Raw genomic sequence first — 12,999 nt, forward strand, 5'->3', positions numbered from 1 at the left:
CCTCTACACTGGAAGCCGAGAGAAGATGGCAGATGGTTTAGTTTACAATTACGTATTTAAAGCTTAATGGATTGCTTTTTTCATTTTGGTGTGCTTGGAACACAGCCCTCCTACCCCCATCCCTGCCGTTGTTTTCCATCCTGAGCAAGTTTGAGAGCTGCAGAGGGAGGTATGGGCACTCTTGCATCAGGATGTGAGTTTTCTAACAGCTGCTCCCTAAGGCCAAAAGAAGAGCCTTACACTAACAGCTGGAGTTAGGAGGCTGAATGCAAAAGATGGCTTTAATACTGCGGCTCTCAAATGAGTGTGCATCCACCCAGAGGACCTGCTTAAACAGACTGCTGGGCCCTCCCCCAGCGATTTCTGATTCTCTTGTTCTGGGGTGGGGCCAGAACGTTGGCAGTTAACAGGTGCTGCTGCTGCACTAATAGGTTGGAATTTCAGTATGAGGTGCCTGGTGGGGCTTGACTGAATGGTTTTACAAAACTGTTTATTCAGTAGCACAAGGTTGGAAAACACCTGGGGAGAGACCAAGTGTTGGCTAATAAAAATTTAATTGGAATTAACCCAAGAGAGATGTAATAACTAACTAGAAAATGTTATTTGGATTTGGTGCTCCTCACACGCCCCCCTCCTGTCCCAGAACAACACTGAAGGTCTTCTCCATCTCTTCAACCTGTGGAGTGACTGCCCCAGAGAGAGGTATTTGCCACCACCTATTCCCTTTACTCTCCTGTTTGTTCCCTGCACTCTGCTGCAAAGGGCCAAATAGGGGGAAAAATTGAGCTCCTGTTAGAGGTATGTATCACTGTCCACTCCCCATCCTCACCCCACCTGCCCTATGAAGTTTGACTCCTTTGAACTGTAATGTCCCAGGATTGTGCTGGAGCAGGATTAGTCCCAGGCAACAGCATTCCAGTTGGCTAATTCTGAAGCCAGTTGGCAGGGAGCATAAAAGTAGGAGGGCCTTGTGCCAGCTGCTAAGCATACAAGGTGTGTGTGTGTGTGTGCACGAGCTGCTAAGCATACTCTGTGTGTGTGTGTGAGAGAGAGAGTGTGTGTGTGTGTGTGTGTGTTGTGTGTGATGGAAGGAAAGCATCGGGAAGTAATCCAAACTAGAAGGGCTATGGTCATCTACCCTGTGTTGATTATGGAAGTCCTTTGCTTTCATGTCACTTGCAAATTTGAAGTGGGCTGGAGTGGAGGTAGTGGGGGTGCAGTTGTGGGGGCAATTCTGTCTCCACTCTAAAATCAGCTGGGATTGTACTCAGTAGAAGCCTTGGACACAATCTTAAAGCAAATTCAGAGTATTGTTAGCCCTGCATGATGTGTGATGTTCTCTTGTAGCCCTGAAGCTCACAAAGGAATTAACAGAGGAGTCTCTACCTTCCTACCCATTTCACTGTCTAGACTTGGGCTATAACCTCAAAGGGCTCTTACAATGAAATCGAGCTTTGGTGCACTTCCTCAGTCCTTTCTGATCGAAGACATAACCTGTGAGCTCTCGTTCTTAAAACTTCATCCTCTAATAACAAAAGGTACTCAGATCTGTATGGAGAGCTTGCCTACCTCAGGCGAATCCTCTTTCAACACATCTGGATGCTTTTACCCAGCGGTCCCCAACCTTTTTTTGGCACTAGTGATCGGTTTCATGGAAGACAATTTTTCTACAGATGGGGTGGGGTTGGGAGGATGATTTTGGGATGAAACAGTTCCACCTCAGGTCAGGCATTAGATTCTCATGAGTGCAACCTAGATCCCTCACATGCGCAATTCACAATAGGGTTCTTGCTCCTATGAGAATTTAATGCTGCTGCTGATCTGACAGGAGGCAGAGCTCAGCCTAATGCTCGCTCTCCTGCCGCTCACCTCCTGCTGTGCAGCCTGGTTCCTAACAGGCCATGGACCAGTACCTTATTCAACTGTACAACAGTTAAGTAACTGAAGCTTGCTGGTATAGCCAAGAGAATGGTAATTTTAAATAGAAAGTTATTGGGGGAAAAGCCATCTTTCACTTGATCAGGACAGCACTTACCTATGCCAGTAGAACTCAAACCTTGAACACCCCATCAGAAAAAGTTTTGGACACGCACCTCCAATAATTTTGTTTTTTGAGACAGAGTCTCACTCTGGTGCCCAGGCTGGAGTGCAATGACGCAATCTCAGCTCACTGCAACCTCCGTCTCCCAGGTTCAAGTGATTCTCCTGCCTCAAGCCTCCCAAGTAGCTGGGATTACAGACATGCACCACCGTGTGTGGCTAATTTTTATATTTTTAGTAGAGACAGGGTTTCACCATGTTGGCCAAGCTGTTAATATTTACTTCTTGATAAATTATATTGAATTATATACATTATCAAACAAAAAATTAAATGATAAAAATATATAAAAATAAAAGCCAAAGATTTTTTATTCTGTACTGCAGAGATAAATCTTGCCCACATTTTTTTCCAGACTGAGGTCTCTGGAAGGCAGGCACTATGTCTTTTCTTGTTACCTTAAACAAGTGCCTTACATTAAAGGTCCTCTAAGTTTGTTGAATGGCCGAGGCAATAAATTAATATACTCAGCACTTACGCCAAACAGAAAACAGTCACAACAGAGGAAGGCAGTGTTGAGGGAGCTGGAAATCCAGAGACCTCCATTCCAGTCCTTGCTATGCCACTAACTAGCTGTGAGACTTTATGCTATTCACTTCCTATCTCGTCTTCAGTTTCCTTGTGAAATGAGACAGTTGGATTCACTGGCTTCTAAGGTATCTAGCTCTACGTAGTCTATGAAATGTTATATTTATTGTGTCCTCATATAAACACAGAATCAGTTTATCATCCAAAGATGGAAACATGTATATTTTTGTAGTGGATGATATGAATCTCATGTGTATTGATACTTTAGGGAACAGCCTAGTACCTTCCACAGAGCACCACAGGGACAGGGATTGTCAGCAGAGGTGACTCAGTCAATCTTTATTTTCATCATCTCTCCTCAGCAGTTGCACAGCTAACTATCCATAACCCTTTGCAGCCCAAACCTACTGTGGGCTGCCCTGCATTTCTTTTGACCCCTTGCTTATCTGCCACTATCTCTGGCTGGGAGAGCTGGCATCTCTTAATAAAGCTTAAGTCCTAGCGGAAAAAGATAATGGTGTTCCTTTTCCTGGATCTCATCCTTGCAACTTCTCATTGAAGTTAAAAACTCTTCTGCCCCTCCAGTTTCATTTGCTGCTATTCACAACCTATCCATATTTTTTTTTTCACTTTTTTGCCACCTTAAACATACACTCCATTGAAACTGCTCTCTGACTTTCAGTGGGGCCTTGTGTTCTACTGGTCAGTTGAGCTGATAAGCTATAGCCTAGCTTATTAGTAGAGCTTCTAGACTAATACAACAAGCAATATCATAGTAGTTATATAATCCAAATACAAAGGAAAAGGACATACAATAGAACTGAGTAACAGTTGAGGGGGTGCGGTGGCTCACGCCTGTAATCCCAGCACTTTGGAAGGCCGAGGTGGGCAGATCATCTGAGGTTGGGAGTTCGAGATGAGCCTGACCAACATGGTGAAACCCCGTCTCTACTAAAAATACAAAATTAGCCAGGCGCAGTGGCACATGCCTGTAATCCCATCTACTCGGGAGGCTGAGGCAGGAGAATCGCTTGAACCCAGGAGGAAGACGTTGCAGTGAGCCGAGATTGCGCCTTTGCACTCCAGCCTGGGCAACAGGAGCAAAACTCCATCTCAAAACAAACAAAACAACAAAACACCACCACCATCACCATCAGGCTTATGGTGTAATCCCATGATTTTGGGAGGCTGAGGTAGGCGGATCACTTGAGGCCAGGAGTTCAAGACCAGCCTGGCCAACATAGAGAAACCCCCATCTCTACTAAAAACATAAAAATTAGTCTGGCGTGGTGGTGCATGCCTTTAATCCCAGCTACTCAGGAGGCTGAGGCAAGAGAACCACTTGAACTTGGGAGGCAGAGGCTGCAGTGAACTATCGCACCACTGCACTCCAGCCTGGATGACACAGCGAGACTCTGTATCAAAAAACAAAACCAAAACCATTTGACTTATTCCCTATTCAAACGAAACCAGGCGGCAAGACCCACAGGTATTTCTAAAATGTGTACAATAATAATGCTCCAAAAAGTCCCTCAGTGTCTCCGATTGCTGGCAGAACAAAGATCAAACTTTACACACTTCAAGGTTTTCTACCAATTGCCTGTGCCTCTCCCCCTAGTCTTCTCCCTTACTGGTTATGTCCTGGAGGTAGACTAAACCCCAGACAAGCCAAGTAACTTACAGTTCTGCTCAAAGCCTCCAAATGTTTGCAACTTGTCATTATTCCTGTCTCTTGCTCATCTTCCTATCTCTACCATTCAAAACCCAGCACCTAGCACATTATTTGTAGTTGCCTTAGTATTCCTTAATATTTGCATAGTACTTTAAAGTTTTTAAAGCACTAAAATACATTATCTTGCTCTTCCCCAAACCACCCTGTGATGTAGCCATAGTAGGTGGCTTTGTATAATTTTATAGAAGATTACAATAGACTTAGACACATTAAAATTATTTGCCCAAGATAAAAGCTGTTCAAGTGAGAGAGCAAGAGAACCTTTGGTCTTCTGACTTCTAAGTCTCATTCTTTCTCAGTATGTTGAACACATGGTACTCAGGAACTTGGAAATTTACTTAGAAATAACAACAAAAAGCTACTGGATGCTAGGAATGAAAAGTGAGTCACAGACTATAAATTGTAGTTTTAAATTAAAATGAATACCATTAATGTGGTGCTATCAACATACAGAGGTTGGTGAACTTAAAACACAACAACCCATTTCCTATCTACCTTTTGAGAACCGAGAACCAAGAATTAAAAACACTTTTGTACATCTCAAATGTGGCTAAATCTATTGTTCAATGTACCTTATTCAAATGCTTCTGATCTCAAAGCCTATTTCCTCTTTTTTTTTTTTTTAGACGGAGTTTCGCCCTGTCGCCCAGGCTGGAGTACAATGGTGCAATCTTGGCTCATTGTAACCTCTGCCTCCCGGGTTCAAATGATTCTCCTGCCTCAGCCTCCCGAGTAGCTGGGATTACAGGTGCCCGCCACCACACCCAGCTAATTTTTGTATTTTTAGTAGAGACGGGGTTTCACCATGTTGGCCAGGCTGGTCTCGAACTCCTGACCTCGTGATCCACCTGCCTCGGCCTCCCAAAGTGCTGGGATTACAGATGTGCGCCACCGTGCCCGGCCCAACCTATTTCCTTTAACTTTGGATACATTTCTTAAAAGCTTGGTTACGACAAAAACAATGAAGGCTATATGCTGGTTATCGTTGTATTTCCAATCCTTCATGGCATGTAGTAGGAGTTCAATAAATACTTGTTCTGGGAACTGTTTTAAGGTGCTGGGGAATTACTGATATCCAATTTGCTAAAGTGTTTTGGACATTGACTACACCTTGATTTAGCTGCTGCACACAGATTCCCTGCTGCTGGACCCAGTTACCATTTAAACCTCCCAATCCTAACAACGGTAATACAGAAAAGAATCACAGTAAACCAAGATGCAGTGAATCCAAAGCTTGCTTTATTTCCTCAGTGGTCATTCTGTGGCAGGCAGCCAAAACAGTGATAGTTATATTGCAGCTCATCCTTGGGTTGAAAATCTGGGATAAAATCCTTGGGCTTGTTTGTAGTAGTGTTTTATGACTCAGTTTCCTGTTTCATCCTCTGAGCTGGAGGACAGGAAGAAAGTTTAAGCACCTAATTGTGATCGAGTTTCATCTTTACTGACCTCCTTTCTGTATCTGGTGGGATTTTATAAGACACATTGTTACAAAAGCCCCTTGACTTATGATGGGGCTACATACTGATAAGCCCCACTGTCTAAGTTGAAAATAAAACAATAACGTACTTTCGACAGAAGCATCTCGACTTATGATGTGGCTATGTGCTGATAAGCCCACTGCAAGTTGAAAATAACTAAGTTGAAAACCTTTTTTTTTTTTTTTGGGACAGTCTTGCTGTGTCACCCAGGCTGGAGTGCAGTGGTGCAATCTCAGCTCACTGCAACTTCCACCTCCCGAGATCAAGCAATTCTCCTGACTCAGCCTCCTGAGTAGCTGGGGATTACAGGTGTGTGCCACCACACCCAGCTAACTTTTTTATTTTTAGTAGAGACAAGGGGTTTCACCATGTTAGACAGGCTGGTCTTCAACTCCTGACCTCAGGCGATCCACCCGCCTCGGTCTTCCAAAGTGCTGGGATTACAGGTGTGAGCTGCTGCCCCTGGCTGAAAATGTACTTTTGACTTACGGTATTTTCCATATATGACTGGTTTATCGGAACGCAGCCCCATGGTAAGCTGGAGTGTACTGTATTTGTAGTGCTTTGCATAAAGTCGAACAATCATAAATCGAACCATTGTTAAGGAACCATGTGTTGGAATTTTGTGAAGCCAATACTGAAGTGTGGGACTAAGACCTATACACCAAAATTGCTAGTCTTTAAGCATGTTGGCTCTTTCTAGTCCATCAAACACTATATTCTAGATATTACACACAGGCATTACAAAGTAGAGTCTAATGGGAAAAAAACAAACTTGAGTCAGGGAATCAGTAGGTTTGGAACCCCAACCTGTTCCCTTATCTGTAAAACAGGGGTGGTACCACCAATCACCGCTACCACCTCACAGGACTGTTGAGTGGGGAGGAGTCAGAAAAAGCATAGTGCCTGGTACAGACACGGTGGAGATAGCCACCACCTCATAAACCACAGAGCCTGGGTGACAGGAAAATCCTGGTTTGGCATCTTCTAATAACTTCAGAGATCTTAAAGATTTGTTCTAGTACTAACCTCACAGAATTCTATAGAAAGAGAGAATGAAGAGGCCCAATAAAGTAGCTTCACTTATGATATTTGTGCAAGGCTATTCAAAGTATACAGATGTGGAAGGTTCACAGAAAATGTGTCTTAAAAGGTAGACAATATAAATGATAGTATGAACTCTGTTGTAACCAAATTCAAGTAATGGCAAGAAAATCTGGAAGATCCTATAAAAGCAACCCCATTTGAAATTGCTAGTTAGAACTACACCTTATTTGCAGGTTATATGCCAAAGTCAAGTCTAAAGAAAAACTGCACAGTTAAAACTGCCCTAGAAAATCCCTCTAGGAATGAGGACCACATAATATTTCTCTGTCAACAAATTCAACACAAGTCAGATTTTCCCTCCAGCATCCCACCAGATTAAGTAGTTGGCTTTTGTTTACAGATCACATTGTTTGGATAGCATGTATCTTTGAACACTAGGAAAGAAATATGCTCAGTGCCTTTCAATACGAATCCACTGACTGAGTGCAACAAGTGGAGCTGAGATTAAATGAGATTTAAATAAATGAGATTATTTATTTATGGTTAAGTGCATACAGCTCAATTACAAAATAAGTGTGTATCATTCACCAGCACTGTGCTTCCATTTCTGAAACACCCAAGTGAGTATGGCTTCTCTACCCATCTTTTAAAACTTCTGGATGTGATCCATAGTAAGAAATTAATTGTAAACTGTAACCCACTACACACATATGTATAATACATATGACAAAAGATACACAAAATATTTATTACATGTCATGTACTTGATATATTCCATCCTGTTGTATTTTGTTAAAAAAAAAAATTGAGCTGGGCGCGATGGCTCAGGCCTGTAATCCCAGCACTCTGGGAGGCCCAGGTGGGTGGATCATCTGAGGTCAGGAGTTTGAGACCAACCTGGCCAACATGGCGAAACCCTGTCTCTACTAAAAATATAAAAATTAGCCGGGCATAGTGCCTCACGCCTGTAATCCCAGCCACTCAGGAGGCTGAGGCACAAGAATTGCTTGAACCTGGAAGATGGAGGTTGCAGTGAGCCAAGATACCGCCACTGCACTCCAGCCTGGGTGACAGAGCAAGACTCTGTCTCCAAAAAAAAGAAAAAAAAAAAAAAAATTTAGGCTGCAACTCAGTAGTTTTCTTGATCCCTAACTGGGTTACGGGAAGAACACTGAATTTCAAGCTCTTAACTACTCAGAGTAGGGCAATATCTCAGGGTTAAGGAAAACAAATCAAGCCAGCATATTTGTCCATAATATTTTAATACTTTTCCACTTTAAATACTGGTTTTAATTCTGTGATTGTAACATGGAAGATCCAACTTTATTGTGTTTAAAAATCATCATCAGGATCATAAAGCTATTATAGAAGTTACTCTACACACTCCCAAGGTACTTTAAAATGATTATGTTTTGAGTCTGTAGATGAACCATGACAAAATCCAAATACATCGTCTGTACAACTTGGACTAAATACTGGTGAAAAGTGTTTAATTGGACAAATAACTGATAAGCTTAAAGATAACCAGCACAATTTCACAAGAGAACCAGCTCAGCCCAACTAAAAATTTCTTAATAGCAATTGACACTGACGTTGTATTAGGTGTATAAATTAGTTGATGAAACTGAACAAATAGAAAACCCATTCCTCCTTTTCCTTATTTTGCCTTCTTACACCTCCCTTGCAGATATAACCCTCCTTTGGTTTAGCTACCCCTGTGGCAATTCCAAACCAAGTACTGCAGTGATCATCCTCTACCTCAAAACCAGGAGTCCTGAATTCCAACTGAAACACTGTGCTCTCTTGTCCTGTACAGTGGGCAGTCGGGGACAAAATCCCCACATCACCAATATATTTCAAGTTTCTAACATAGCACAAAAGAGTAACTGAGTAGAAAAGAGAGTAAAGGGTAGTTTTTTTCTTTTGGTTTTGGGGAAGACAAATATCTGTAGGTGAGAAAACGTGAATATTCAGGATGTAGGCATCAGCTTAATGAAAATAATTGTAGAGGGTCTAAATGTTGTCCAGAAGGCCAGTACCTCTCCAAATTCTGACCTCTTTTGGACTCTTTCCACATTCCCCAATTTATTTCTCAATCTGATTGGGTGGGATTAACTCTAGTGAGGTACAAGTGCAGTTATCTAAAGGTAAAATGTTATCTTTTCTTCTTTTAATACAAATATTTTAGTGTAATCCTTTTATTTACAGAATCAATTGCAAAATTATATCATCACATTTAGTCCAAATGCAACTAATGATAATTAGATTTAGATATTGCTTTGTAAACTTGCCATACTTCTGTAAAATAAAGCTATCCAATTTAGTTATGAAAGAGTTAACTGTCTGTGTTCATGATAGTTACCAGAAATGGCAAACAGAGAAACATTTATAGTGAGCATATAGAATTTTTTTGAAGATTCTTATCAGCGGCTATGGTGAATAAACCTGCCCTCCCCCAAACCCCCCCATTCTCCCATCCCAACCCCATACCCCACAGCTGATTGTAAAATAAAATACACATTTGAGGTATAAATTTTTCTTTTTTAAACATCACAATATAAAATGTTAACTGGTGATGTAGTAAACCAACATGATAATTTGTCTTATTTGCCTTACTAGCATTACCACCATATAGGCACTTTTCCACGTAGTCAAATTATGAACAGCATTTTTCTATAAGGCATATTCCATGCACATCATTTACAGAAAGGTAAATTAAAAAATAGAAAAGATTATGGAGCGTGAAATCTGCGTGCATGTAATGTAAGCATATGTTTTATATGTATTTTTCTCTCTGTACAGAATAATAAATATCACTATATCTGATGCAAGTAATTCACTTCCAGGATTGTGCATATTAAGCGATCAGACTAATCCCATCATTAATTATTATCTTGCACTTATCATTAAGACTCCATTACCATGTATGTGATATATACAGGACATACATGTTCCATGTAACATGACTTTCTGCTTTACAAAATGGGTCTGATTTCTGTGTTTTTACAGAGCTGAACAAGTCAGCAAAGCATCTACAAAATGTCTCTGATTTGTATAAATACACTGGTGTGTAAACACAATGAAGATTTTGAAGTGGGCAGTCATTTCAACTTCAGTGAGTACTATTCCTTGCCTCATCTCCATGCTTCAATGTTGTTCACAGGACTTAAACTGAAAAAGGTATTTTACATTTTAAGTTCTTACAACAACAAAGAAAAGCATTTCAGTTTAAATCATGTGGAATCCTTACTGCTCTGATGAAGTTTCCGATCAAGAGGCAAAGAGAGGCATTGCTCACATTTTCTATGTATACTTTGCAACATATCTTTTAAACTGACCCAAACTGGAAGAACAAACATATATACCCGTTACCGAATACCAGAAATATTGAATTAAATGTCAAACTCAGTCTGATTTGCTTTAAACAAGGGATACCATATACTATCTTAGAAATTTCAAGAAAACATGAACTTATCTTGACCATTTTCCAGAAAGTAGTCTATACCAACAAGATTTGTACAGATGTTTCTGTTTGGAGACAGGCAGAACCAATTTAGGGCTTACCAAATTGTGTTTGTAACAAACTGAAAAAAATCTCTAGCACACAGTACACAACTAAAAAATATAATAGAAATATAAAGATATCTAGGGGAAGAAATAAAGCTTTTCACTTTCTCCATCAGAACCAAGGTTCTTCATGGGAGTAAGACTACAGAAAAGGCAAAATCACAGGTTATTGACAGCCCTCAGTTATTAAGAGACACATGACAACATGAATCATTATAGAAATCAGCAGCAATGAATTCTATGATTATACAAAGCAAAAAAGTCAAAAAATCCTGGACACAGATTTGACTGTAGGCCTGAAAAAAGAACCTCATCCAGATATTTGGTGCACAGAAAGCACATGCCCCATGTGCATTCAACTTTTGTGCTTTTCTTTTGTGCACAAAACCTGATACAACAAAGGATCTTAGGCCGGACTATAGTAAATTAAAAATTCTGAAAAAGTATCCAAAAATTAAAGCATCAATTCCTAGTTGTGATTCAAAGTTGATTTTTTTTTTCTCTTCTAGGAGCAAGCAAATAAAAATATAGCCATATACATGTAATTTTACATGTATTTATAGTTATATGCTGAGCAAGGAGATCTAGCAAGAGATAGCTAGTGTTAGATGTTCAGCTTTGCTATTGCAATATTTTGTCATTTTTGTACACAAGGCCAAGGTCTTGGGCCACAGACAAGGCTATAGATCCTACGTTCCAGCTTAGAGCATTCAGCTTTTTTTTTCTTTTTTTCTCCAACATGGAATGTCACACAGCCTTGCTTCAGTCACTGAAGGAAAAAAAAAAAAAAAAAAAAGACAAGTAAAAAACTCAGCAGTATGTTTGTTACTAACAGCTGCAAGACTACCAGAACAGAGTTCTCCCACCCTCCATATTCATGGAATGCATGGAATCTCTATTAAAATTTATCATTATGAATGCAAAATTATTAACCTTACAAATTTGAACTTATCCCATCAGCAAGGAATCGAAGGTATATGGAATTTTTCAAAAGTTAGAAAAAATTAAAAAGGGGAACAGTCCTCTCTACGGTCCAGGCCTTCAAGATGACAAAAGAAGGAACAATGGTTGTGCCAAAAAGGGCCACAGCCACGTGCAGCCTGTTTGCTGTACCAACTGCGCCTGACCAACAAGGCCATTAAGAAATTCATCATTTGAAACACAGTGAAGGTCGCAGCAGTCAGGGACATTTCCGAAGCGAGTGTCTTTGATGTCTATGTGCTTCCCAAGCTGTATGTGAAGCTATATTACTGTGTGAGCTGTGCAACTCACAACAAAGTAGTCAGGAATCGATCTCATGAAGGAGAAGGATCGAACACTCCACCCCAATTTAGACCTGCGGGTGCTGCCCCATGACCCCCACCAAAGCCCATGTAAGGAGCTGAGTCCTTAAAGACTAAAGATGGACTATTCTCTGGAGAAAAATAAAATGGAAATTGTACTTAATATTGCATGCTGAGTGTATCTGTGCCACCTAGGGTGAGAATTTTGTGTGTGTGTTAGACCAAGTGTGAAGTGACACAGTGTACTTTCATGGAGAAGAAAGCTTATTCATGTAAATCAAATCTTAATTGTTTGCAGTCATATCCTTGGCCTCACAATTTGCATAGTTGTATAAAATAAAGGGGGCGTAGGCATCTGAAAAAAAAAAAAAAAAAAAAGGGCAATATAGGTGAGCAGAGGGAATCAGTGAAAGGTCTCTGGATTTTTACCCCACAACATGGCATTTCTTTCCTCTTAGCCTGCAATAAAAATTATGACATACAATACTACTTACCAAGAATTTAAAAAATGTATTCAAGCTATGAGAGAGAGGCCTGCCTTATTTAATCAACAAACATGCTCAGACCTCTTTGTCAAATGAGTTTAAAAGTTTTTACTGGCTGGGCTAGGTGGCTCACGCCTGTAATCCCAGCACTTTGGGAGGTTGAGGCAGGCGGACTGCTTGAACCTCAGGAGTTTGAGACCAGCTTGGGAAACATGGTGAAACCCCAAATCTACTAAAAGTACAAAAAATTAGCCGGGCATGGTGGTGTGTGCCTGTAGTCCCAGCTACCCAGGAGGCTGAGATAGGAGGAACACCTGAGCTTGAGAAGTTGAGGCTGCAGTGAGCTGAGATCGCTCCAGTGTACTCCAACCTGGGCGACAGGAGTGAGACGCTGTCTCAAAAAAATAAATAAATAAATAAATGAAATAAATAAAAATATATATTATATATAATATATATATAAAGTTTTTACTGTTAAACAACTTTGGATCTTATTAACTCTTTACAGAACTTTCTCTAAAGATGATATACACATTATTGAATGTTACTATTTTTTCCATCACCAAAATTAAGAATGTTTGCTTTCCTAGGGTTTCAATGCTAGGTTCGACTTCATACATTTATCTTCCATAATTATTGTTAAAAAAAAAAAAAAAGTTATGTTACAGTAACAAAGATTTTACCACGTTAAGGTTTGAATTAGGATCTTTGTTAGAAAGAAGCTCAATCTGGACTCAAAAAGCCAAATCTGAGTTTGGGCCAATGAATCTTTTCAGTTGTA

General features: G+C 40.3%; 1 protein-coding gene across 5 annotated transcripts in view; it reads right to left on the bottom strand.

Moving 5' to 3' along the window:
- Positions 1-5,575: 5,575 nt before the first annotated feature.
- Positions 5,576-12,999, bottom strand: part of CERT1 (ceramide transporter 1) — a 144,781-nt gene continuing 137,357 nt past the window's right edge. For 2 of the 5 annotated variants that reach the window (XM_063664912.1, XM_063664910.1), the window contains one exon: positions 5,576-5,745. The gene's annotated coding sequence lies outside the window, so the exon portion shown is untranslated. Of the gene's footprint in view, positions 5,746-6,325; positions 11,220-12,999 lie in introns of those variants that run through there. The other 3 variants (XM_054488542.2, XM_063664911.1, XR_010126403.1) reach the window with 2 other exon arrangements.

This window comes from Pongo pygmaeus, chromosome 4, assembly GCF_028885625.2.
Source record: "Pongo pygmaeus isolate AG05252 chromosome 4, NHGRI_mPonPyg2-v2.0_pri, whole genome shotgun sequence".
Classification (NCBI taxonomy): Eukaryota; Metazoa; Chordata; class Mammalia; order Primates; family Hominidae; genus Pongo; species Pongo pygmaeus.